Here is a 26,499-nt window from a genome sequence, read left to right as displayed (position 1 = left end):
TATAAATAATTTCTGTGCCTATGGGGCAAACTCTTGTGTTTTTTCAACCCCATATTGTTCAGCTTCTTCAGCAGCTCCTCCTCTAGGCCCCGTCATTTCTGCAGATTAATTGCAAAGTGTCCACTGGATGCAGTGAGTCATCTTTTCTCTTCATGATGAAAACGATATCCAAATTATGTTGATTACATGCCTCTCAAGTATTCAAATGAGCCATGTTTCCTACTGCTCGTGATGTAGTTTCTGATGAGTCTCTCAGGGCTTTAACAAGTTCCTTACTTCTGCCCGGAGGGGGGAAAACAATTAGTTTTCTTTTTTAAAAAAATAAATAAATAAATTGGCAACAAGACTGTCATCTTTTCAAACTATCAGGTGGGAGAGATATCTAATACCTCTGCAGTCCAAGGACAAGGTTCTGAACGAAGACCACGGGAAGGTGTTTGGTTAACAAATCCCAGTGATATGGCATGCTGCTGGATGTGTCATATGTATTGAAAAGAGTAAATTTCAGAAAGGCTGGCTGGGTACAAAACTAAGCATCGCGTAGAGTCATATTGTTTATCTTGCATATTAGAAGGCAAGAACACAAAGAAGAGAAAGTCAAGCTATTCTCCAAAGCCCCTGAAGGCAGAACAAGAAGCAACAGATGGAAACTAATCAAGGAGAGAAGCAATCTAGAACTAAGGAGAAACTTCCTGACAATTAACCAGTGGAACAACTTGTATCTAGAAGCGGTGAATGCTCCAACACTGGAAGTTTTTAAGAAGAGATGGGACAGCCATTTGTCTGAAATGGTGTAGGGTCTCCTGCCTGAGCAGAGGGTTGGACTAGAAGACCTTCAAGGTCCCTTCCAACTCTTGTTATTCTGTTCTGTTAAGAACTTGGTTAGATGAAGTTCCTAGATGAAGGTTCTAGGTTAGATGAAGGTTCCAAAAATTTTCAGTTGCAATCAGAAACCATGTCCAAAACTTAACATGAAACAGAAAAAAGTTGTGGATATCTGGATTGTTATTCCCACTTTGCTTTGTAAGGACATCAGGATATGAAGTGCTTTTTCAAGTAAATAACTATTTGTGAGAAAGTCCTCATATATATCTGGACTACGAAGCATCCTGTACGTGATGGTTTTAACCACAGAAAGGGAGTAGCAGATTATGATCTATCTGGGGACATTATGATGGGGAATGTTACTTTTTGGTGAGCCAGGTTTCCCCCCCCCCCCGTATCTAAATTTTGAGTAGTGGTGGCAATAAACCTGAGGCTTGGCTTCCCCTTGTGGCTAGAGATAACTTATTGTAAGCATTTAAACACAACCTGCTCAATTGGTGTGGCTGCAGTGTGGTTTGTTTAGAATGGGTTTAGAATAGAATAGAGCTGGAAGGGACCTTGGTGGTCTTCTAGTCCAGCCCCCTGCTTGAGCAGGAGAACCTATACCATTTCAGACAAGTGACTGTCTAGTCTCTTCTTTAAAACCTCCAGTGATGGAGCACCCACAATTTCTGAAGGCAAGATGTTCCATTGGTTAATTGTCCTCACTGTCAGGAATTTTCTCCTTAATTCCAGGTTGCTTCTCTCTTTGGTCAGTTTCCTACCGTTGTTTCTTGTCTTTCCCTCTGGTGCTCTGGTGAACAACCTGACCCCCTCTTCTTTGTGGCAGCTCCTCAAATGCTGAAACACTGCTATCATGTCGCCCCTGTTTCTTCTTTTCTTTAGACTAGCCAAACCCCAGTCCTGCAGCCATTCTTCATATGTTTTAGTCTCCAGGCCTTTGATCATCTTAGTTGATCTTAGAGGGCACTGAGGTATAATGGCTTTTCCCAGCTGCTCACCCATAGTCCTTACAGTAACAGGGCAGAGAAGATTTAAGTCAGTTTAGCTTGAATTTGAACAACATTCCTCGGTTTTTAAGAGGCCTCTTTCATTAAGTCAGGACTTTCACCATCCCTTCTCCAAAGTGTAACCAGATGCCATTGATTTCATCATCTCTGCTCAGGTCCAGCTTCTTTTCTCTGGGGCAGCCAAGTCACAATCACGGGATGTCTCGCTTAATGATTGAGATGATTTGCTTAACCGTTGCAGCAAATAAGTTGCAAAATCAGGCGCAATCACACGATGCCTGATTTAATGACCCTACTACTTAACAACAAATGTTTCTGGTCTCAGTTGTGGTTGCTAGTTGAGAACTTCCTTTAATGCCAATAACAGGAGGAAGACTGGAGGGATGGAGATAAAGCAGAAAAAAGGGAAAGGAACAAGGATAGAACAGAGGATAGGAAGCAGTGAGAGTCAAAGAGCTTCCAAAGAGGAAAATGCCAGTATATTTCAGACAGTATAAAAGAGGGGGGGGGGACAGGCAAAACTCTTTTGGGAAATATTTTGGAAAAGAGATTGTGCAGAATATTGGAAGGATCCGCCTATTTCTAGTGTGATCCTTTGTTAAATCTCGGTGAAGCATGAACCTGAGGAAATGGGCACCTACGCAAAAGAACATCCTGTTTAGGGGAAAAAAATGTTTCCAAGCATACGTATAGAACTGATGGAAAAGAAACATCAGATTCCTGGAGGACTAGAAGAACTGAAGTTTCTTCAATTCCCTAATTTCTTCTCTGTGAAAGAAGATGTCCTTTTCCTGCCTTGTTTTCAGTATGTTTAAGAAATTCTTTTGGATTTCTCTTGGAGATGCATTCATTCATTCATTCATTCTCTTGGAAATGGTGGAAGACATTGTTACTGTGGTTGTTATTCAGTCTTCTGAAGACCAAACCTTCCCTCCCTGGGTTTCCCCTTAGGATTTTGCTGAAGGATAAGTTAGCCAGGAAGACCGCAGATTGAAAGTAAATGAAAATAGTTAAAATATCAACCGTTTTTCAACACAGCTCTAGAAACTGAAGAACAATTTGGGATGGCCTTTGGATGTTATCCTTAGTATATTACACTGGAAAATTGTGTATATTTGTACATTGCCTGCCATTGTCCTCAGAGATCTGCAGTAGTTGAAACCAGAAGTTATCACCTTACCATAGTAATTACTGCTTGAGGTTTTTTATGAGCTGTCGTATGCAAAATGTCAGTTGCATTATCATTGCAATAACAGCCACTCTATAAAACTCTGCAGACTTACTTATATGTGCATTTCATGGAAGATTAGTACCTCGGTTTTTCCATCCAAAATGTTGCCAGGATTGCCTTATTTCTTATTAGGTTCATTCTGAGCTGGGATGCTAAATATCTGAAAAATGCCAGTATGGGGAGATTTACTTAGCGTTGGCAAGTTGTCCACATTAAATGTGACATCAAATGCAGCAAAATTAGGGGTTTTTTCCCCCTCTCATGCAGTATTTTTCTTCTAACTGAACTGAACAATACTGTTGTCATAGAAACAGCCTTTCTGCAAAAGGTCACTTGCACGAAACTGTGTTTTAGGTGCAACTCTAGGAGATTATGAAGGATTAGCTTTATGTGCAGTATGTGTGTGTGTGTATGTGTGTGTGTGTGTGTATAATTCTTTCTTTCTTTCTTTCTTTCTTTCTTTCTTTCTTTCTTTCTTTCTTTCTTTCTTTCTTTCTTTCTTTCTTTCTTTCTTTCTTTGAAATAATATAAACAAATGTCCAGTTGAGCTGGAAGGTTCTTTCAGTAAATTGAGAACTCAATGCCAAAAGCTTTATTTATCCAGGAGAGTGATCTCTCAAATAGTTACTCTACGAATGTGTATGTATGTTTAACTTGGTTTTAATTAAGCCTCAAATCAGAGCTGCAACTGTGGTAAGACGAGATAATTTCCAAATTCCCAGTGCCAATGTTGGCTTTGTTATTACTCTCCTGATGGGCTTGAATCCTCAGAACTGAGCTTATGGTGTCTTCTTGATACCCTACAGTGTACTGGAAAGAATCACCCAAGGTGAATAATTGTGAAAAAAATGGAGAAATGCAGTAAAAAAAAGTGAACTTAAAGAAGAATTGCTCCATCAGAGCTGCCATTTTGACTAAGACATTCACCATTGCAAACAACCCATGTTGTGGACATCTCCTGAATCTGTAGAAAATATACACAAATGGGGGTCTCAGTGACATGCAACCCTTTGCCTCAAAAGCCTTTGCATGCAATTTTGGGGATTTCTCTAAAAGCAGCCTCCATGTTGTAATAAAAAATTGGGGTTTGTTCTAGCTGAATCAGTTTGTTTGAGTAGGGTTCCTGGAACATCATTCAAAAATCAGCTTTCAGCCTGAAAAAGATCCCCGTGGTGTTCATCATTGCTATGGAAACAATATTTGAAGGTGCTGAAAATGTTTAAGAGAATATATATTGGGCTCATATTATGGATATTCAATATAAGTTTGGTTCACGTAACCTCTTTTTATAGATTGTCTGCCCATCCATCCATCCATCCCATTTATATTAATGAAATTCTCAGTGAATTCAAGTTAATATGTTCAGCTTGCTTGTTCCCTCCCATCTTCTACCATGATCATCACCAAGAGATACTTTAGATTTGGGCCAAAAGCAGCAAAGAATTTGCTAAACTTCTCCTAATCCATAAAATAAATCATTTACAACAGTTTTAGAAACAGGAAAGGATTCTCTACAGCAGCAGCAAGATTAAGGGATGGCCAGCTACGTTGCATGACCCACATCACTGTATCTCCTGCAGAATCACCTTTATTCCTTCTAATAATAGGACTAGTCCTTTCCAGAACTTCACACTTGAATGTTTAACTTCCAAACCTCAGAACTGCATTATCTCTGGAAATAGATGGAGATGCTACAGTCATGGTCAATAGTGAAGATTGATGGGACTTGCAGTTCACAACATCTGGAAGATCACATGTTCCCATCTGCTCACTTTGTCTCTATATTTTAGATGCTTATATAGGTAAATGGTGAATTGCTTTTTTTTTTTTCAGGTCATTCCTTCCACTGATGAAGATTAATTTGAATTCTTATCCCGTTCTACCAATGGTCCATGGTGAAACTGTAAAGCCTTTAAGCTTGATGGATCATTCTCCACATTGTAATCTACGGCACTGATGGGCACAGTGAACAGAATCTGAATAGCCCACAACTGAGGGACTGCACTTACTACCTCCTACCAATTGCAGAACAATCCATTAAAAAGTAATTTCTAGGTATGAATTTTCAATTGATTCTTAATCTGTCCAATAATTATTTCAGATTAGTGCATTATATATTTAATCAATTACGTTTATTGTGTCAATTACTGTCAGTTGCCTCAGAAGACGCTGTATTTTGAAAACTCCATGGTAACTACCCACTGCATATCTATTCATTTTATCTCTGGCATAACTGTTGAAAAGATTAATGGGAGAATATTAACTATGTTAGTGTGCTTGTTTTGCGTGCGTAAAATTCTAAGGAAGTACTGGAAATGGCTCTTAAGACTTAAGAGTCCTCAGACTTTATATGGCATCTGTTAGGTTAAATAGGCATAGTTTGAGCTGCATAAGGCAGTCTTCTACAGACAATCTTCATTGAGATCATCAACTTGGTTCCCACAATTGGGACCAGCAACTTGGCCGTTAAGTGAAGCAGCCCGCTAAGTGGGAACTCCATGAGTTTACTATCAAAAATTCAGATTTCCTTTACTTTACAGACCTGTGAAGGTCATAAATGCAAGGATTGATCATAAAATTCAACCCCCATCATAACCATAAATGATTGCTTAATGAGGGCTACCTGTCCTTTTAATCAACAGTGGGATCTTCTCCTTTATTGTTGTCTACATGGCAGACAAGATATCTTATTTTGATATGGTTGCTGTTGAAAAACCAAAAATAAATAATATTATTCTGAAAAGGTTAAGCCGAATTCACATATTATGAAGTGATAACTGGGTTGTAATTCTCAGTCAAATTCTTTCTGCTGATTCAGAAAGTGAAAGTGACACAAAATCTGGTTAGAAGGTATTGACAAAGGTTTCTTGCTCATTCCTTGTTGAAAGTTTCTGATATGTGCTTGCTTGAAGGAAATATAGGGTCATCTCCTTTCTTTAGGACTGGTTTCATTAAAGAAGGCTTAGCTGAAATATTTTATTACATTTGTTGGTATAAAAAATATGCCCATTGAGTAGGAAAACTAGGTTTTGCTTCTCATCTCTCTTGCAGCCTGACTTTATGGTGTGCCTAACTTACTACTGTTCTTTTTAGTACATTTTCCTATAGACATAGCTATCCTGGAAACTAATCAAGGAGAGAAGCAAGCTCTGTGGGCACGCGCCATTGCCCCAGCACACGTGGTCTCTAAAAGTTCGCCATCACTGGCCTAAGGCCAGCCAGTCTGGAGCCACCATTGGGAAGCCCACCATCCCACCTGCCAGAGACCCCCTGGATCTCTCCCAATCCTGCCCGGCTCCCACAGGTGTCCCTTCCCATAAGCAACACTGAGGTGGCCACACCCACCCCGGCCATGCCCACCCAATCTGCCATGACTACTGCAGCCATACCCATCCAATGGCCACGCCCACACAGTCTGCCAAGCCCACTGTAGCTGCGCCCGCCGAGTGGGCCACACCCACCCGGCACCCGGCAATACATAAGTGGGTTTTGGGTTGCAGTTTGGACACTCGGCCTCTAAAAGGTTTTCCATCACTGATATAGGGTCTTTTGCTTGAGCAGGGGCTTGGGCTAGAAGACCTCAAGGTCCCTTCCAGCTCTTTCGTTCTGTTATTCTGTTACATGTATCTGAATAGCTGAGGAGAAATAAATAGATCTGTTTTTCCCATCCGTGACTCCATAGTCAAGAATTACAAGAAAGGAACTTTGATGTTTGTAGCTTCTTGACCCAATTCTGGCTTAACAATCTAGTGACCAGAATTCCTACTCAGCCAGGGCATCCCTGGATCAATACATATTACTTGGATATGGGCTTACTTTTCACATCTCTCCCAAATTGAGGAATAGATGGATAGCATCAATTGAACACAACTCATACAATGACTGCCTTGAAACTCCATGTTTTTGTTCTGTCAAGTGAGGATACCATGTATATGTTTGTGGATCTCTATGTGTACGTGTCTGTATGTTTGTGTCTTTTCATGCTCACCTGTTTATCCGTAGTTTTCATTGTAGACAATGCTTGTGAACTATACATACAAAGATCATAGAATGTACTGCAAAGACCATTTACATGACTTTATATATTGACTTGTTCATTGAACTAAAAACCATTTTTATTCCCTCCAGTTAAAAATGTTCTAGTTAAGAATATGGACTTATAAAGAGAAAATGGAATATTTTATACTTTGGGAATTTTGTTCAATGACATATCACGCTATTGAGTAATTTGTGTGGGTGGGTGTTTAATTATTTTTAGACACAGAGCATGCGGACTGATGAATCCCTCTAAAGTGCAGACATAAAACAATGCTATAAATAGATAAAATATTTTATGAGCATTTTTCCATTGGAGCACACAGATTTACTCCTTGTCACTTTTACCAATACTCAATTGTAAGTTCTATATCAACCAATTATTATAGAACATCAAGAAAATGTATTGTTGCCATATACACATTTCCCCATATATGTATTTTATACTCCATTTTCCTTAACATGCATATTTGCAAATTGAGAATATCTTTGCAAAATATAAAGAAATGTGGAATTCAAGTATATGGACCAAAAGAATTCCCTGATGTTATTCTTCATTTCCATATATATTGGAAATGCTTTAATTGCTATGAGTTTTTTAATTGGTTCTTATTAATTGATGTTTCTAATCATCACCTAGAATATTTTTTGATGGAAAAGCAGCGTGTGGATCTTTATATATATATAAAATGTATTAAAATGTATTTTTCCAGCAAATATTTCCCTCACATGGAACAAATGGAAAACAAAACTAGTGGCAATAGAATATTAATTTTTAAGATATCAATGTCCTTCAAATCGCTATCTCCCAGCAGGATATTTGATACATTAAAACTATGAAATTCAGTTCTGTGCTATCTGGGAAAAAATCGTGCTGCAAATCACAGACATGTAAAAATACTCAAAGGAACAATATAATTAATAAAATGTGAATATAAGGCCCATATGCCCTTCTCTCCCTCCCTGTGCTCAAGGGCAGATTTTTTAAAAATGGCCTGGGAAATCATTTGGAACCTCTTTTGCACAATCACTTGACTTTAAGCTAGGTTTAATTTTCTTAGCAGATTTATTTTCCTACCATTCATTTCCCCTCCCTCCATCCTGTTAAAAAAAAGCCCTTTGCACCAAAGCTACTAAACAGTTACTGTTTAGCTACTAAACAGTTACTGTTTAGCTACTAAACAGTTCTGATTTATGCTGATCAGGCATTTGATAAGCTACTATTGCAATAATAGGAGAAAAAATATCACTTAATGTGATTGGCCCATGCAATATTAGTAGAACTGGAAAATGGCTCCAGATAGGAACTTGGGTATCCCTGTGCCATTGATCTAATAGGCTTGGTTTGATTATGATGGGTTGGAAAGAGAAAGCTGTAAATAGAGCTTAGGGTGGCAATTCATTTTTAAAATTATTGAAGGAATAAATTTAGATACATTTACATATTGGCAAACTTTGTTCAATGTGGGGTCTTGAAGAAGAGAGCTGATATTTCTGAATAAGAGTCACTGTTCAAAAAAAGTGATTCTTATTACTTATTCAGCTATTTTGCTTTGGTTTATTTTTTGATTTGTTTGTTCTTGATTGGAATACTTTGTTGTATTGATCTATCTATCATCCATCATCTGTCTACCTACCTACCTACCTACCTACCTACCTACCTACCTACCTACCTATCTATCTATCTATCTATCTATCTATCTATCTATCTATCTATCTGTCATTAGTTATCATCCATCATCTGTCCATCATCTATCACTATCTATCTATCATTTATAATCTATCATCTATCTATCATAAATCATCTATCTTCTGTCATCTATCTATCTATCTATCTATCTATCTATCTATCTATCTATCTATCTATCTATCTGTCATTAGTTATCATCCATCATCTGTCCATCATCTATATCTATCTATCTATCTATCTATCTATCTATCTATCTATCTATCTATCTATCTATCTATCTATCTATCTGTCTATGATTTATCATCTATCATCTATCTATCATAAATCATCTGTCATCTATCTATCTATCTATCTATCTATGATTTATCATCTATCTATCTGTCTATCTATCTATCTGTCATTAGTTATCATCCATCATCTGTCCATCATCTATCTCTATCTATCTATCTATCTATCTATCTATCTATCTATCTATCTATCTATCTATGATTTATCCTATCATCTATCATCTATCTATTATAAATCATAAAACATCTATCTTCTGTCATCTATCTATCAGTGATTTATCATTTATCATCTATCATAAATCATCTTCTGTCTTCTATCTATGTATCTATCTATCTATCTATCTATCTATCTATCTATCTATCTATCCTCTTTGATATACAACAGTTCATTTAGTGACCATTCAAAGTTACAGCAGCACTGAAAAAAGTGACTTATGACCATTATAAATATGAACCATTTGCCAAGTGTCTGAATTTTGATCCCATGACTGTGGGTATGCTGCAAAAGTTATTAAGTGTGAAAAATGGTCATAAGCCGCTTTTTTCAATGCTGTTGTAAATTTGAATGGTCACTAAATGAACTGTTGTAAATCGAGGATTACCTGTAAATGTTCTTTAAGATTGGCAAATTTGTATGGTTAACTTTTCAAAAGATCTGAATCTGGTCAAAACAAAATGTGGTTTATAAAATCTTGGATTCTTTTAAGAAATCCATAATTTTTCCTGCACCTTCTTCTACATATGATATCATGTTTTTCTACCTCCTAAATGCCCAGGGTTAGTAGCTACTATTTCTTTTTGATTGACAGGAGAAGAAGCACCTCTATTCAGAAAGTCCATTTGCGGATTCCATTTCTGTCCCCCATCTTTATTCTTTTCTTTCCCCATCTTTATGGACACTCGCATAACTGAATATTCCTTGGCAGTTCAGTGAAAAAACATATTAATGGAGAAAGAGAGAGATTCTCATGAATCTGTGAAAATATAATTTGATTTCTTTACCTTATACCCAGCTTCATAGCCCAGAAGGCCTTAAGAAATTTCTCAAAATCAATAGTCCAGCAGTATAGTAAATAAGCTTAGACAGATTCATATGGTTGTTACCTTTTCCTCCGAAAACAGTGCTTCTTATTTTTGCAATATTCTCTGATGGCAAAAAAAAACTGCATAAAAATTTATTTTGATACTGTTTAATAAAAATTGTGCATGCTTCTAAAATAATTTGGAGGAAACGCTTTTCCACATTGTACAAGGCCATCGTCTCTGGGGTTAGTCAAAAGAAGTTGCTTTTTTTCAAACTTCTTTGCAAGAGTTACAGCCATATGCTAAACAAACAAACAAACAAACAAATAAGAGTTATATTAACTTTAATGAGTTGATTCCTTAAAGTAATTTTTTGATCAGGCTCAAACAGAAACCTCAAAACAAGATGAGTTGCTTTAATGAACACCAGAGATGTGCCTTGCTCATGCAAATTTTGAAGCACTTCTTAATCACTTTTGATACATGCACAGTCTTATTTTTTAAGTCTAGTGGCTCCCAAAGTAGGCATGTCTGTTTCCTCTCATTGCAAAATCTGGAACCCACATTGCACAGTGTAGAACCACTTTCTATCACATTACCTATTTATTTAAAATTTTGATTTTTCTTTGATTTTGGCTGAGAACTACATCACAACTTCCAAAGGAATGTCAACAGCATGTGATAACATGAAGTTCCCAAGAGCTGCAAGAATTTAATTCCTCTCTGGCATCCTTATGCTGAACTTCACACTCTGGTCACCAAAAATGTTTTCTGAATTTAAAAAAAAAAACTGAAAAAGTTTCTCTTCTTTTGATTATTATTTATACCTTTGCTGGTGGGTCATTGAACAAATACTGTAGTGCCATAAATCCATGACTGCTAACATGGTTCCTAGGCAAGCAATGTGCATGTAAATAAGTTAAGGAATATATACCTGATCTTAGGAATTGGGAAGATTGCTGCATCTTAGGAAAGGGGAAAGAATGAGAGAGAAAAAACCTTCAAAATAGCCCTGCCTTCATTTTATTTGGTATAAGATGGAGTAGAGAGTAACTCTGGCAGGCTTTCCAGATTCAGTTATTCTACCTATTCTAAGAAAGAACCTTCCTGACATGTATGTTTGTTGACCTCAAATGGCTAAGAGTTTGTGCTCAACAATTGAAATCACCCAATTCAATGCATATATTATTCCTGCAAGATCCAATATGGGTCGGTTACCGGGACCAGAGACTTAGTCTTCTCAGCTTTTATACTTGTGCTGGAGCTAGTGGTGGGATTCAACCAGTTCGCACCAGTTCAGCAGAACCAGTAGCTAATTTTTTTGTTGCCCAGGCCCAGAATGGACTTCCAGAAGTGGCATCCACACAAAGAACCAGTTGTTCACATATTTGAATCCCACCACTGGCTGGGCCCCATCCTCAGGGAATTTCTCTCTGCTGGAATGTGAAAGTATATAATAAAATTACATACATTTTTCTTGTATATTAAAAGAGAAGATAGCAAGAGAACGTGCAAAAATTGCTAGGAATTTTGGCAGAATCTGATACAAACACGGTACCGAGATCTATGCCCCAAATGAGGATAAAGTGATATTCTCTATAAAGAAAGCATGGAGTGTTGGGGGATCGGAATGGAATGAGTTTTCCCACAACAGAACCACAGAGAAAAATATTAAAATCCCTCAAGGCAAATCACCATTTTTTTTTTTTTAAAAAAAAGATGTACAATTTAGGATTGGTTGATATATGGAGGTTTTGAATGCGCGTTTGTTCACCTGCAGATGTGATGAATGAATCTGGATTGTATGGAAAGGTAAACAACCAGGATGTTAAAAAGTAGCTTGAGATAGTTTGATCTTATAGAAAGAACAAATGAAAATAGATTGCAAATCCAATGCACATAGTATTGGAGGAGCAAATCTATTAAGAGCAGGGAGAAGACTGAAAAAGTTGTACTTGGATGGAGTTGATCCTCAGAAAGAGAAAAGTTACGTAATAATAATAATAATAATAATAATAATAATAATAATAATAATAATAATAATGTTGGAAGGGACCTTGGAGGTCAAGTCAGAAGTGTAAAGGCGAAAGACAATATGTGAAGAGATGGATGTACAGATAGTCCTCGAGTTATGACTACATTTGACCCCCAAATTTCTGTTGCTAAGTGAGACACGTGTTAAATGAATTTTGCCTCATTTTACAACTGTTGTTAAGTGAATCACTGCAGTTGTTCAATTAGTAAAATGGTTATTCAGTGAATCTGGCTTTCCCCATTGACTATGCTTCTCAAGAGATGGCAAAAGGGGAATCACACGATCCTGGGACACTGCAACCGTCATAAATATGAATCAGTTGCCAAGCATCTGAATTTTGATCACAGTCGTAAGTGTGAAAAACAGTCGTAGGTCACTTTTTTTCAGTGCTGTTGTAACTTTGGACAGTCACTGAATGAACTGTTGTAACTCAAGGACTAAGTGGAGTAGGACAAAGAGTGCTTGTAAAGGCAGAAGGTATAAAGAAATACAGCGAATAGTTTTGATATAAACGCCTTGTAGTTAGTTTTGTTTCTATTTCTTTTCTTATGATTTTGATTTTGGGGGAGCTTAGCAGGTCTTCTTTTCCTGTGCTCTACACATAACGCTGTTTTCCCAGAAGGAATTGCATTGCTGGTATGTATTTATGAACCACTCTGACAGATCCTCCTGAAAATTTCATTCCAGAGAAATTCCTTTTCTGGCTCAGGCAGTGATTTAAAGCTTGTTTGAGAATTTAATGTGCCTTAAAGAACTGGGAAGGCAGCGCTGCTGCCGCCACCGAGGGAAGACGGCTCTTAAAGTATATGCAGTAAAGAGCATTTTTCGCCTTTCTTTCACTCCCTTCTCACCTAATTTGCACATAGAGCAGCCACAAGCTGAAAAATTATTGTGACTGCTAACTGGGGCCAGAGACTTCCTAATTGCCAAGTCCTGTTTCGTAACATGAGGGAGAAAGACCGCAAGGCAAATGGAGAATTTCCTTTTACAGTTATTTCCTAGTTTTCTTGACAGCTGTTTTCATAAGGAACCTTGATGTGATGTCGGCTCAAGATCTCCATGAAAAAGACAAAGCTTTCTAACCATTGCAACAAGCAGGTGTAAATTCTAAGAATCACTAGAAAAGAGATTGGGCCACCCTATTCTTCTTGAAGAGATCAACCCTGACTGCTCTTTAGAAGGCCAGATCCTGAAGTTGAAACTCAAGTACTTTGGCCACCTAATGAGAAGGAAGGACTCACTGGAGAAGGGCCTAATGCTGGGAAAGATGGAGGGCAATAGAAGAAGGGGACGACAGAGAATGAGGTGGCTGGATGGAGTCACTGAAGCAGTAGATATGAGCTTAAAGGGATTCCAGAAGATGGCAGAGGACAGGAAGGCCTGGAGGAACGTTGTCGATGGGGTCGCCATGTGTCGGACACAACTTCGCAATTAACAACAACATTCTTCTTGGAAAAAAGAGATCCGTAGGACCAAACCCCATACTTGTATTGAAGCCTGCTTTCTATTACCAGCTCAGTGGTGAAAGCAGAAACAGAGCAGAGATGTTACATGTAGAGAATTCCTGACATTTTTCTCTGTGCCTAAGGAAGCCCTTTGCATGGAAGAATGTCTAGAGAACAAAGTTTCTCAATCTTTACTATAGATAGTCCTCTACTTACGACTATAATTGAACCCAGAATTATGGTCGTGACTCATAAGTCATTGCAGTCATAGATTGAGGCATTGAGTGAGTTGAATTTTTGATATTTTTTTAAAAGCAAACACTGTAGTCATTAAACAAATCCATTTTCCTTAATGGGCATTTTATTTTATTTTTTTGTCAGAACTAGAAGTAAATACTGCAGCTTTGAATATTGTGGAGAAAACAAATTTAAATAAGAACTTTGTAAACAGGATCGATGATAAGGCAACCAGGATGATCAATTAGAGAAGAAACTTTATATTGATGTGGTTATTATTTGCAGAAACATGAGCAAAATATTTATACTTAATGGTCATTTATTCAAATGATAAGAACTGTATTAATTTAAGGTTGGCAAAAGAGAATATTATTGGAAGAAGAGAAAATCGAGCAAAGCCATAATATCAACTATAGAATTATAGAAATTAATTGTCATTGATTGTTTTTTAAATATTAACCCAGACGACACACTGTTTACTAAATATTAAGGTGATTATGCTAAAAATCAGTAAAACATGTTTTTTTTTTTTTAAAAAAAAAGAAGTAAATACTGGAAACTACAAAAAAAATTGTAAAACATGGTCTCATGACCATGGAATATTGCAAATGGCCCTAACAGTGAGCTGGTTGCCCAGTGCCCGTAATACAATGATGTGACCGTGGGGTGGGGGCAATACAGCCATCGTAACTTATAAAATGGATCATAAGCAGCTCTGGTGAGATCTATAGTAACTTAGAACAGTCATTAAGTGATCGGTCATAAGTTAAGCACTTATAAGCAGGACTCTGTAAAGTAACACTTAGAGATGCTAAAGGATTTTATATGGCCTCCATTTATAAACAGATCGATTTGATTTGCTATTCTTGGTCTCATTAGGAGATTGGAAAATAGTTACCCTTGACTTTTATCCTTTAATGAGTTTTGAATTGACCAACCAGAGAAGAGCAACATATAAAATAATATATTTTAGTTTGTAAAACAAAAGGGATTTTGTTTTTAAGAAGACCCTCTTGCGTTCCAAAATAATGGGAACTGGTCTTGTGGCATGGGGGGAAAAGTACACTAATTCAGAAATGGAAGCCAACATACATGAGAGAAACCAGCAGAACCAGAATGGGCTGAAAATGGGATCGCTTATCCCATTATCTTATCCCCTTCTCTTGAGCCAGGGTGGTGCAGTGGTTAGAATGCAATATTGCAGGCTAACTCTGCCCACTGCCAGGAGTTCAATCCTGACTGGCTCAAGGTTGATTCAGCTTTCCATCCTTCCGAGGTCAGTAAAATGAGGACCCAGATTGTTGGAGACGATATGCTGACTCTGTAAACCGCTTAGAGAGAGCTGTAAAGCACTGTGAAGTGAGTATAGAAGTCTAAGTCAGTGGTTCTCAACCTGTGGGTCGGGACCCCATTTGGGGTCGAACAACCATTTCACGGGGGTCGCCAAACAATGCAGTCCGCCATTTTTTTCCCTCTTTTCCTTAGCTGTGCTCCTCCCTTTTATTCTATTGGCTTTTGAAAGCCAATAGAATAGACTCTCTTGAATAGAGTCTAATTCTATTGGCTTTCAAAGCCAATAGGAATTGTCCAGGCTGTCTCTGCCCTGCTGAGCCCGCCAAAAGTCCCATTCTGCAAACGGTGCTGCACCAGTTGAGTAATCCTCGACTTACGACCGGTTGAGTAGTCCTCGACTTACGACCGGCTGGGGATCGCAGCATTAAAAAGGTTGAGAACCACTGGTCTAAGTGCTATATCTCTTGATTTAAACCCATCTGGAACGTGCAGTACATCTGAACATGAACCAGGTCTATTATCTCCCCTTTTATCGTGACCATAATGTGCCCGTTCAGGTATATTTCTTCCTTTATGTGTTTTGATTTTCAGCTGCAAATAGATCTTTAAAGCCCTGGCTGGACAGAAAGAGTTAACTACAGGTGCTGCACAACTTACCTTAATCTTTCATTTTATGCAGATTTCTTTTTTCTCTCTGCCTATCCAGAGTGTGTGTGTGTGTGATCCTCTGAACTATTTTTTTCCCCTCACCCTCACTCCCCCCCCCTTCTCTCTTGTCTGAATGTGTGTCTTTGTCTCTTCGCAACTCAGGGTATTAAAATGACAGCGGCAGCATTAATATTGATGTGGATTTCCCTTCGTCAAAGCTTCATTTCTGAGCACGCCAGAAGCATATAAATAGTATTACTGGGTAATTAGTGAGCATCAAGCTGTGCTTATGTTTATCTGGATTTTTATGTTTTGCATCTTGCAGTTCCCATGCCGGGCTGCACATTAAAAAAAAAAAAGAAAGAAAGAAAGAAAGAAAAACACTGGGCACTAATCCTGTGTCGCTGCATGGGAATAAATTGGAGCACTTCAAAAACAGAGGATGATGTAGCACGGTTCCTACTCCTCTGCATAAAACCGGTGCTTTCGTGCCAAAGGCAGCTGTCAGGATTCAAACAGGGTGCCTGGCATGGCACATTTCCCTGCCTTGAAGCTACAGGTGGTCTTCAGCTGACAACCGTTCGTTTAGCAACCGTTCAAAGTTACAACAGCACTGGAAAAAAAAGTAACTGGTGACCGTTTGTCCCACTTAACGACCGTTGCAGCATGATCAGAATTCAGATGCTTTACAACTGATTCGTATTGAGGATGGTTGCAGTCTCCCAGGGGCCATGTGATCACTTTTTGTGGCCTTTTTTTTTTAAAAAAAAACCCAAGTTTTATTAGTTTTTTCATTTTACAAACAAGTGCTTAAGAATCAATGTGATGGCAGGGTAATCAATTGTCCAAAAGCAAAGTCATACTTATATAGTTCAGATTAAGTCATTAGAAACCCGCTCTCTATTCCCTCTGATAATATATATATATATATATATATATATATATATATATATATATATATATATATATATATATATATATATATATATATATATATAGAAAATTTCTAGATATTTTTACAAAAAGCAAAAAAAAACAAAAAAACAACCCTCACCCACCCACCCCAACCCTCCCTCTCCATCCCCCCCCCGATCTTCCCAGAGCTGAATATAGGCTTAATTAAAATTTTTAAGAATCTTAAAAAAATTGAAAAAATATAAATCATAAATATATCTAAATACCTTACATAAACAATTTATAAAGTAATTAACAATAAAATATATGTAAAAAAAGCATACGTATTAAAAGGAAAAAGTACTTGAGAGAAAAAGAGATAATAAAAAAGAAAAAAAAGAGAAAGAAATCCCCTCTGATAATATATTATATTCAAATTAATGTATTTCAATACAACTAAGTCAATCAAAACAATCATCAATAACATTTCATCTAAATAAGTCCAAATCCTGTGTTAAGTTTTACTATTTCAATTACTATATTCCATTTTGCTAGTATAAATACATAATTAACACTTCAGGTGTCTCTCCATTCCTTTTTCTTTAACATAATCAATAATCATTTATTAATATCATTTCTTCTTTTTTCTTATTCTTCTTCCATTACAAAATAACTATCATTTCTAATAACAAGAATATTAGTTCAAAAAAATAAATAAATAAACAAAAATTAAAAAAATAAAAAATACCTTTCTACTCTATTATACTTTATGATCTATCAATCCCTCAATATCTATATCAAACTCCTTTAACCTCCTCCCAAAATTACTATATCCACAACAAACATGTTAATACACAAACAAACATCTTATTAAATTCAAATCTTTGATTAATTTTTATTCAATCTAACATGTTATTTAACTACCTTAAACCATAAATCAATCCATATCTAATAAGCCTTTTAAACCCGTTATATAGAGCACTTTTTGTGACCTTCTGATGAAGTCAACAGGGTAAGGCAGATTCACTTAACAAGCATGTTACTAACTTAACAACTGCAATGATTCGTTTAACAACCGTGGCAGGTCAGGTTGTAGATTGGGTCAAAATTCACACAACAACTGTCTCAGTTGGCACTTGGGCTCAGTGGCGACTGTAAGTTGAACACTACCTTTATTCCTGTTTCAGTCTGATCAAAGATGTCCTCCATTTCACGAGGCAATGAAAGCAGCTCTACAGCTAAAGAGGTCCAGAAGACCAGTGGAACCATCTGCTGATGTTTTCCTACAAGTATCTCAGAATCCAGGATGGTCGTATGTCCCATTTCACAAAGGATGATCAATTTTGAAGATATCCCAAAAAGTGCTTTTTCAGGAGGCAACTGGACTTTCTTGTTTTTCTTTGAAGATGCTTCGCTCCTCATCCAAGAAGCTTCTTCAGCTCTGACAAGATGGTGGGGAATGGAAGGAAGGTTGTCCTTTGGGGTAACCATAACCTAGATGACTGAGAATCTCCATAGACAAATTTTGAATTCAATTTGAATTAAAGCTTTTTGAAAGCATGCCTTGTTTCAGAAGTGGAAAGACAGTGGATTGCACGTCGCTCCCCAGCTTCTTGGTTTCCTTCCCTGGAGGTCCATTATGACCATATACCTCTTTTAATAAACCAACAAGAGAAAACACCTTTCCTGGTCTTTTGAGGTGAGAAGGTGGTTGATTGGGCAATATATGGATGCAAAGGCTGGGAATGTTGAAAAAGACCTAAAAGAAAACATCAGCCTTGGTCGTAGCATCTTTTGCCATCACTATTAATAAAGTAAGCTTGGATGAGAAGTGAAACATCTTCAAGGGAAAAAAAAAAGTCCAGTTGCTTTTTGACAAACAAAAAAATAAAAGACCTTTGGGACATCCCTGATCTGGATAAGAGAGAATCTCCATAAACCCTCAGAAATGCTATGCATACAATTACGTAAATCTTCAAGAAGCCCGAGAATAATTCCAAAGAACAGCCACTGATCATGTGAAGAAAACTTTTGAGATAAAAAAGCTTTGAAATTAAAGGAGGTTTGGGCACAATTATTTAAAACAAAGGCGCAACTTATAGCCACAACACAGTTGGGTTCTTCTGTTGAACAGCTCTGAAGAAATAGCCTGTTTGAAGGGCTGCAAAATGCAAGTCCATTTTAAAAATCACAAAAGGGGAAAGAAATTGATCGGTATTGCCGATCAATAGAGAGCATTTGGCTTAGAGGCTGAGAGTGAACACAAATCAGAGGTTTTCTCTGCTGAAAAGTATTGTATTTTTTTTCTCTTTAACTTACATCTATCTGAAATCGTGCATTAGTTTGCAGGTTGACACCTGTGCATCTCAATAATCAAATACTTCTAGGGGGTGACATGATAGCAGTGTTCTAATATCTAAGGAGCTGCCACAAGAAGAGGGGGTCAACCTATTCTCCAAAGCACCTGAAGGCAGGACAAGAAACAATGGTTGGAAACTGATCAAAGAGAGAAGCAACCTAGAATTAAGGAGAAACTTCCTGACAGTGAGGACAATTAACCAGTGGAACAGCTTGCCTCCAGAAATCGTAGTCGCTCCATCATTGGAGATTTTTAAGAAGAGGCTAGACAGTCACTTGTCTGAGATGGTATAGGTCCTCCTGCTTGAGCAGGGGGCTGGACTAGAAGACCTCCAAGGTCCCTTCCAGCTCTATTCTATTCTATGTCTAGTTTAATGAAGAGAAGGTTTAGGAGTGACGGGATAGCAGTGTTCCAATATCTCTAGGGCTGCCACAGAGAAGAGGGGGTCAACCTATTCTCCAAAGCACCTGAAGGCAGGACAAGAAGCAATGGATGGAACCTAAACAAGGAAAGAAGCAACCTAGAACTAAGGGGAAACTTAAAACAATGAGCTTTGGAAAAGCTTGATGGGGAGTATATCGAAAGCTGCTTTTGATCCCATAGAGACTTAAAGCTTTGATGTGTACATCACCATCTTAGAAGAATGCAAAGCTCATTTTCTGTTCTGCTCTTCATCATTCCATAATTTGAGAAGAAATTGGTCTGGAGATGGTTGGCATCTTCTTTTTTATTTGCAGGCAAAGGACTCTACAACTTATTCTATGAAGTTTCAGAGATGGAGAAGCATTAGAAGCAAAACAAAAACAAAACAAAAAACCCCAAGGTCCAGATATTTGCTTTCTATATAGCTCATAGGATACACAGTTGGCTTTGCTTTGATTGAATAGAAAAGCCTGCAGGTTTATCCAAGAGCTCCTTGGATATTCCTGGAAATACCTCTGCATCATGGGTAGCAAACATAGCTTGCTAAATTGGTCATCGTCTGTCTGTCTGTCCGCCCATCCGTCTGTCTGTCTGTCTGTCCTTTCTTCGTTTTCATCTCATACATCAGATGAGACACTGTCCCTGTTCTGCTAAAAAGGAAAAAGGCAAACACGAGGCGATGATGCTCTTTCGTTCCCTCCGCTCTTTATTTTTTCTCCTTGCAATTTTGCAGCAGTAGAAGATTCACATTTAAATGCTGCATGAATAATTGAAGAATACTTTACATCTTTTATACATCTGAAATCCAGTGTAAAAGAATTCTGGTATATGAGCAGCCAGTAAAATGGAGAATGGAAACCTCTGCAATGCTTTTTTTTTAAAAGGATTTTTATAAAGTAAATTTGGTTGGAGTAGGATGAATTGTTGCTAGTTTTCTTTTATATATATATATATATATATATATTACATGTATTACACTTATTATTATTATGGATCATTGCACAGTCAGCCAGATGTTCAGACTGGATTTGGCATTTTGTCTACCTATCGAGTCCTTACCCAGGACCTGGGATAGACAGATGTGGATGTTTGATGGTATTACAGATATCATCGCAGGATGGAAGCAGTTCCTAGTAAGGCCGCCTTTTGCAATTGACTAATAGCGAATTTGTCAATGCCAATGGTGTTCAAGCGGTGCTCCAGTTGTTGTAGTAGTAGTTGTTGTTGTTGTTATTATTATTATTATTATCATTACATATTATTACACATATTACACATGTATTCTCTTCCTGAACTAAGATTGCTTAAAACAAGAAACTTGGAAATCTCCTGTTCTCCTTACAAGAACACTGCAACATAGATTGGGTTGAGAGTTAACTGGTTCCATGCTCAGCTGGAGAATTAGATTGGGGCCTGAGCCCCTCTAATTCTGGTTTAATATCGTAACTGTTACACAAGTAATCCTCAAGTTACAACCACAATTGAGCCCAAAATTTCTGTGGCTAAGTGAGAAATTACTTAAGTGAGTGTTGCCCCATTTTATGACTTTTCTCACCCCAGTTGTTAAGTGAATCAAGTGTTAAGTGCAGTTGATAAGTTAGTAACCCAGTTATTAAATGAACCTGGTTTCCCCATTGACTTTGCCAGTGAGAAGGTCGCAAAAGGGACCTCAGAACACAGCAGCGGTCTTAAATATGACTCAGTTGCCAAGCGTCTGAATTTTGATCACATGACCATGGGGATGCTGCAAAGGTCGTAACTGTGAAAAACAGTCAGAAGTCACATTTTTCAGTGCTGTTGTAATTTTGAACAGTCACTAAATGAACTGTTGTAAGTTGAAGATTATCTGTACTACACAGCCACATCAACCTAGAACTAAGAAGAAATTTCCTGACAATGGGAACAATTAATCAGTGGAACAGCCTGCATTCAAGAAGTTGTGGGTCCTCAAATGGCAAAAAATTCGGCTTATCTGAAAGACCATTCACAAGAGAGAGATATCTCGGTGTGGAAAAGATGGGTAAATTTTGTACAGAATAAATATGGGATCAGGAAGTATTATTTAGCTTTTGAATAATCTATAGTTTAAAATGGGTATGTTGGATTTGTAGTTTCTATGTATTGGAGTTAATTAACAACAACAAAAATAGTGAATTGATGTTCATTTAATTTGTATGGGTTTTTTTTTGCTTCTTTAACCCTGCATTCAACTCTGGGAAGGAGGGGGGAGGGTTATGGGGTGGGAGGGGGGGTATTTTATTGTAAAAAGTTTATAAAATTTTTAATAAAAAAAAAGAAGTTGTTGTGGGTCCTCCATCACTGGAGGTTTTTAAGAAGAGATTGGACAACCATTTGTCTGAAATGGTCTCTAGAGTCTCCTGCTTGAACGGGGTTGGACTAGAAGACCTCCAATGTCCCTCCCAATTCTCTTATTCTGTTAAGGGACTAATATGTGCTGGTGGGACCAGCTGTTTTGCTCTTTCCACCCTCTTTTCAGGATGGGGGATCCATCCCTCATTCTCCTGGTACTGGACATTCCTCTATAGCCTTCTGAGATTTTGTGTTCATCCCTTTGTTTGTCTCTGTTTGTATCCAGTGACCTTTAGATCAACAGTTCTTCATTTTTTTATGCTGCTTCGCTGGGAAATGAATCTTTTTACGTCAAAGAATTACTATGTGTACATTTCAGATGCCCCAAGGTTTTTCCCTACTAGCAATAATGAGGCCTTTCGTAAATCCTTCCGAATTGAATGTTCTCGGGAGATTTTTCTGCTTTTCTAGTTCCAGATGTTTCAGCAGTTCATCTTCATCACCCCGAGCCCTAGAACTGATTTTTACGATGACCTGTTTTAGCTTCTTTCCAGCTGAATTGTGAACCATAAGCAGTTAACACACTAATACTTACACAAACACAATACACGCACACACAAACATAGAAACACACACACACACAAAGAGCGTCTCTGTGTTAGAGTAAAAAAAATGTTTGCACTCATGCCCCTACTTCAGAAACGTGGATAAACCAGGCTAAATTTTTATATACCAAGGTTCCCTATTTTGGTGTGGGACTACAACTCCCATGGTTGCTGCTCATGATGGGATTTCCTGTGGTAGGAATTCTGATGGTTATAGTTCTCCATATCTGGAAGTCCAACATTAATAGCTTACTTCTTTAATTGACAATGAAATGTTAAGGGATTTCGGCCTATTAGAAATATCTCCAACAATGTATTGTATGTCAGGCAATTAATTCATCTATTAAATCTGCACTATCTGTAAAAATTTAGTTTGGAAGCAAGAAGCATAGGTTCCCCCCCCCCCTTAGTTTCAGATGATGCAAGCAGGCCTACTTAAGACAGATGGTTTAAAAAGAAGAAGGGATTAATCCACGGGCTTAAATAAAAGCATCAGTAAATAACTAAATGAAACCACAGCTTCAATTTCAGAATACTGCTTAATATTACGCATTGTTCAGTGCTTGTGGGCTTTCTGGTTAGAAGCACCACAGCTCAGAGTATACAGCATATATATTACACACCAAAGAACTTAAGTTCAATTCTTGCCATTTTCATATAGGATAGAGAAATGTATTTTGAACTTCTAGAAAGTCATTGAGCTCTCAAAAGAAACCAGCATGGCTGCATAAAGAACTCTCTGACAAATTGAAAGATAAAAAGGACAAGTATAGAAAGTGGAAAGAGGGGAACACAACTAAGTCAGAATATCAGCAAATAGCCCGAGCCTGCAAAGATGAAGTGAAGAAAGCCAAGGCTCAAAATGAACTGAGGCTTGCGACCAAAGTCAAAAATAACAAAAAAAGCTTCTTTCAACATGTAAAAAACAAGAAAAAAGTGAAGGAAATGATTGGTCCATTAGTGGGTGGAAGTGGCAAGAAGGTGACAAGCAACAGGGAGAAAGCAGAACTATTTAACTCATTTTTTGCATCTGTCTTTACACAAAGGGAAAAAACAGACCAACCTATCAAAAATAGTGCCACAAAAAACAAAACAGAAACACAAGTTAAGATAGGCAAGAAAATCGTTAGTGAGCACCTGTCCAGCCTAGATGAGTTCAAATCGCCAGGACCAGACGGATTACACCCCAGAGTTCTCAAGGAACTGGCAGATGTGATATCGGAGCCACTGAACTATATTTTTCAAAGATCCTGGAACACAGGGGAACTACCAGAGGACTGGAAAAGAGCTGATGTAGTTCCCATCCTCAAAAAAGGAAAAAAAATGGATCCAGGAAATTACAGACCTATCAGCCTGACCTCAATACCTGGGAAGATCCTGGAAAAGATAATCAAACAACGAATCAACGAACACCTAGAGGCAAACAAAGTCATTACTAAAAGCCAACATGGGTTTGTCAAAAATAGATCATGCCAGACAAATCTTATTGCATTCTTTGACCAAGTGACAAAATTAGTGGATCAGAGGAATGCTGTGGACATAATTTACTTGGACTTCAGTAAGGCATTTGATAAAGTAGATCACAACCTACTACTTGACAAGATAGAAAAATGTGGGGTAGACAGAACCACCACCAGATGGATCCGTAGCTGGCTGACCGGCCGTACTCAGCGAGTGGTCCTCAATGGAACTGCATCTATATGGAGGGAAGTGTGTAGTGGGGTGCCCCAGGGCTCTGTTCTGGGCCCAGTACTCTTCAACATCTTCATCAACGATTTGGATGAAGGGATAGATGGGGAACTCATCAAATTTGCAGACGACACCAAGCTGGCAGGAATAGCCAACACTCCAGAAGACAGGCTTCAGATACAGAAGGATCTGGACAGACTTGAACACTGGGCACTAACTAACAAAATGAAATTCAATGGTGAAAAAAGCAAGGTTCTACATTTAGGCAAGAAAAACCAAATGCACAAGTACAGCATAGGTGGCACCATGCTCAATAGTAGTAACTGTGAGAGGGACCTCGGAGTCCTAGTAGACAATCACTTAAATATGAGCCAGCAGTGTGCTGCAGCTGCCAAAAAGGCCAACACAGTGCTAGGCTGCATTAACAGAGGGATAGAATCAAGATCACGTGAAGTATTAATACCACTCTTCAATGCCTTGGTAAGGCCACACTTGGAATACTGCATCCAGTTTTGGTCACCACGATGTAAAAAAGATGTTGAGACTCTAGAAAGAGTACAGAGAAGAGCAACAAAGATGATTAGGGGACTGGAGGCTAAAACATATAAGGAACGGTTGCTAGAATTGGGTATGTCTAGTTTAACGAAGAGAAGGACAAGGGGGGACATGATAGCAGTATTCCAATATCTCAGGGGCTGCCATAAAGAAGAGGGAATTAAGCTATTTTCCAAAGCACCTGAAGGCAGGACAAGAAGCAACGGGTGGAAACTAATCAAGGAGAGAAGCAACCTAGAACTAAGGAGAAACTTCCTGACAGTGAGAACAATTAATCAGTGGAACAGCTTGCCTCCAGAAGCAGTAAATGCTCCAACACTGGAAGTTTTTAAGAAGAGACTGGACAGCCATTTGTCCGAAATAGCGTAGGGTTTCCTGCCCGAGCAGGGGGTTGGACTAGATGACCTCCAAGGTCCCTTCCAACTTTACTACTATTACTATTACTATTACTATTAGTGTCCGTAGCAGTAGTAGCAATAGCACTTGGACTTATATACCACTTCATAGTGATCTACAGCCCTCTCTAAGCGTTTTACAGAGTCAGCCTACTGCTCCCCAACAATCTGGATCCTCATTTTATCAACCTTGGAAGGATGGAAGACGGAGTCAACCTTGAGCCAGTCAGGATCGAACTGCTGGATTGAGCAGTGAATTAGCCTGCAGTACTGGATTCTAACCACTGCGCCACCATGGCTTTAGTAACAAGAATAAATGAACCAAGTGCAATTCTCAGTGTAAAGCAATTGATCCTTTGGGCAATACAGGTAGTCCTCAATTTATAACTACAATTGAGGCCAAATGTTCTGTTGCTAAGCAAAACATTTGTTGAGCTTTGCCCCATTTTACGACCTTTCTTGCCACAGTTGTTAAGTGAATCACTGCAGTTGTTAAGTTGGTAACATGGTTGTTAAGTGAATCTGGCTTCCCCATTGATCTGATAGCTGGGGTTCGAGACCCAAGAGCTGCACAACAGGGTGAGCTCCCGTTCCTGCCCCAGCTCCTGCCCAGCTAGCCGCTTGAAAGCCTGCAAATACGAGTAGATCAATAGGTAACACTTTGGTGGGAGAGTAACAGTGTTCCATGCTCCTTTAGCGTATAGCCATGCTGGCCACATGATCTCGGCCAAGAATTGGAGATGAACACCACCTCTTAGAGTCGGACACAACTTTACCTTTTACCTTAGATTGAAAAGAGAGGGAATCTGCAGCCCACCCAGGGTCAAAAAAGCATGGCTACCAGCTTTCAGTTCAAAGTACCAGCCTGTGATATGAAACATACCATTAAAAACCCGATGCTTTCAATTGGAGATGAACACCACCTCTTAGAGTCGGACACAACTTTACCTTTTACCTTAGATTGAAAAGAGGGGGAATCTGCAGCCCACCCAGGGTCAAAAAAGCATGGCTACCAGCTTTCAGTTCAAAGTACCAGCCTGTGATATGAAACATACCATTAAAAACCCAATGCTTTCCAGATGCTGCCGAGAATTCTCCATCCATTTTATCTCCATGAATGTTAGGGGTAGGGAATGTTTTTTCTTTCCCCTCCTCATCCCAGTTTGCTAATACTCAACACGTTGATGGATTTAGGCGCTACTGGAATGTCTGTAAGCTGATTGTGATTGTTTGTTTTTTCTCCAGCATATTAAGGAATGACTTTGAAAAGTGGTATGGGGAATGAAAAAGGGGATCTTTGGTTTCCTATTGCTACTAGGCTACCAGTTTTTAATTGATTTTAAAACCCACAATAAAAGTGCAGTATAAATATTCATTATAAATTCACCATGTAATCAGGCAGCCATAAATTAAGCCAGTCACTACTGCAATAAATCTTCAAAGGCAAGGATGAATTTTAAAAATTGCAACTGGAAAGATATGTAACTGACTTTCTGGGGGGCGGGGGAGG

At 38.3% G+C, this 26,499-nt stretch overlaps 1 protein-coding gene across 8 annotated transcripts in view; it reads left to right on the top strand.

Moving 5' to 3' along the window:
• Nucleotides 1–26,499, top strand: part of PKNOX2 (PBX/knotted 1 homeobox 2) — a 271,719-nt gene that overhangs the window by 117,370 nt on the left and 127,850 nt on the right. For all 8 annotated transcript variants that reach the window (XM_039356443.1, XM_039356444.1, XM_039356442.1 and 5 more), the window contains one exon: nt 4,900–5,121. The gene's annotated coding sequence lies outside the window, so the exon portion shown is untranslated. The remainder of the gene's footprint in view (nt 1–4,899; nt 5,122–26,499) is intronic.

Source organism: Crotalus tigris, unplaced genomic scaffold (assembly GCF_016545835.1).
Source record: "Crotalus tigris isolate CLP2741 ecotype Arizona unplaced genomic scaffold, ASM1654583v1 scf7180000018825.4774228, whole genome shotgun sequence".
Lineage (NCBI taxonomy): Eukaryota > Metazoa > Chordata > Lepidosauria > Squamata > Viperidae > Crotalus > Crotalus tigris.
This window is presented reverse-complemented; position numbering and strand designations above follow the sequence as displayed.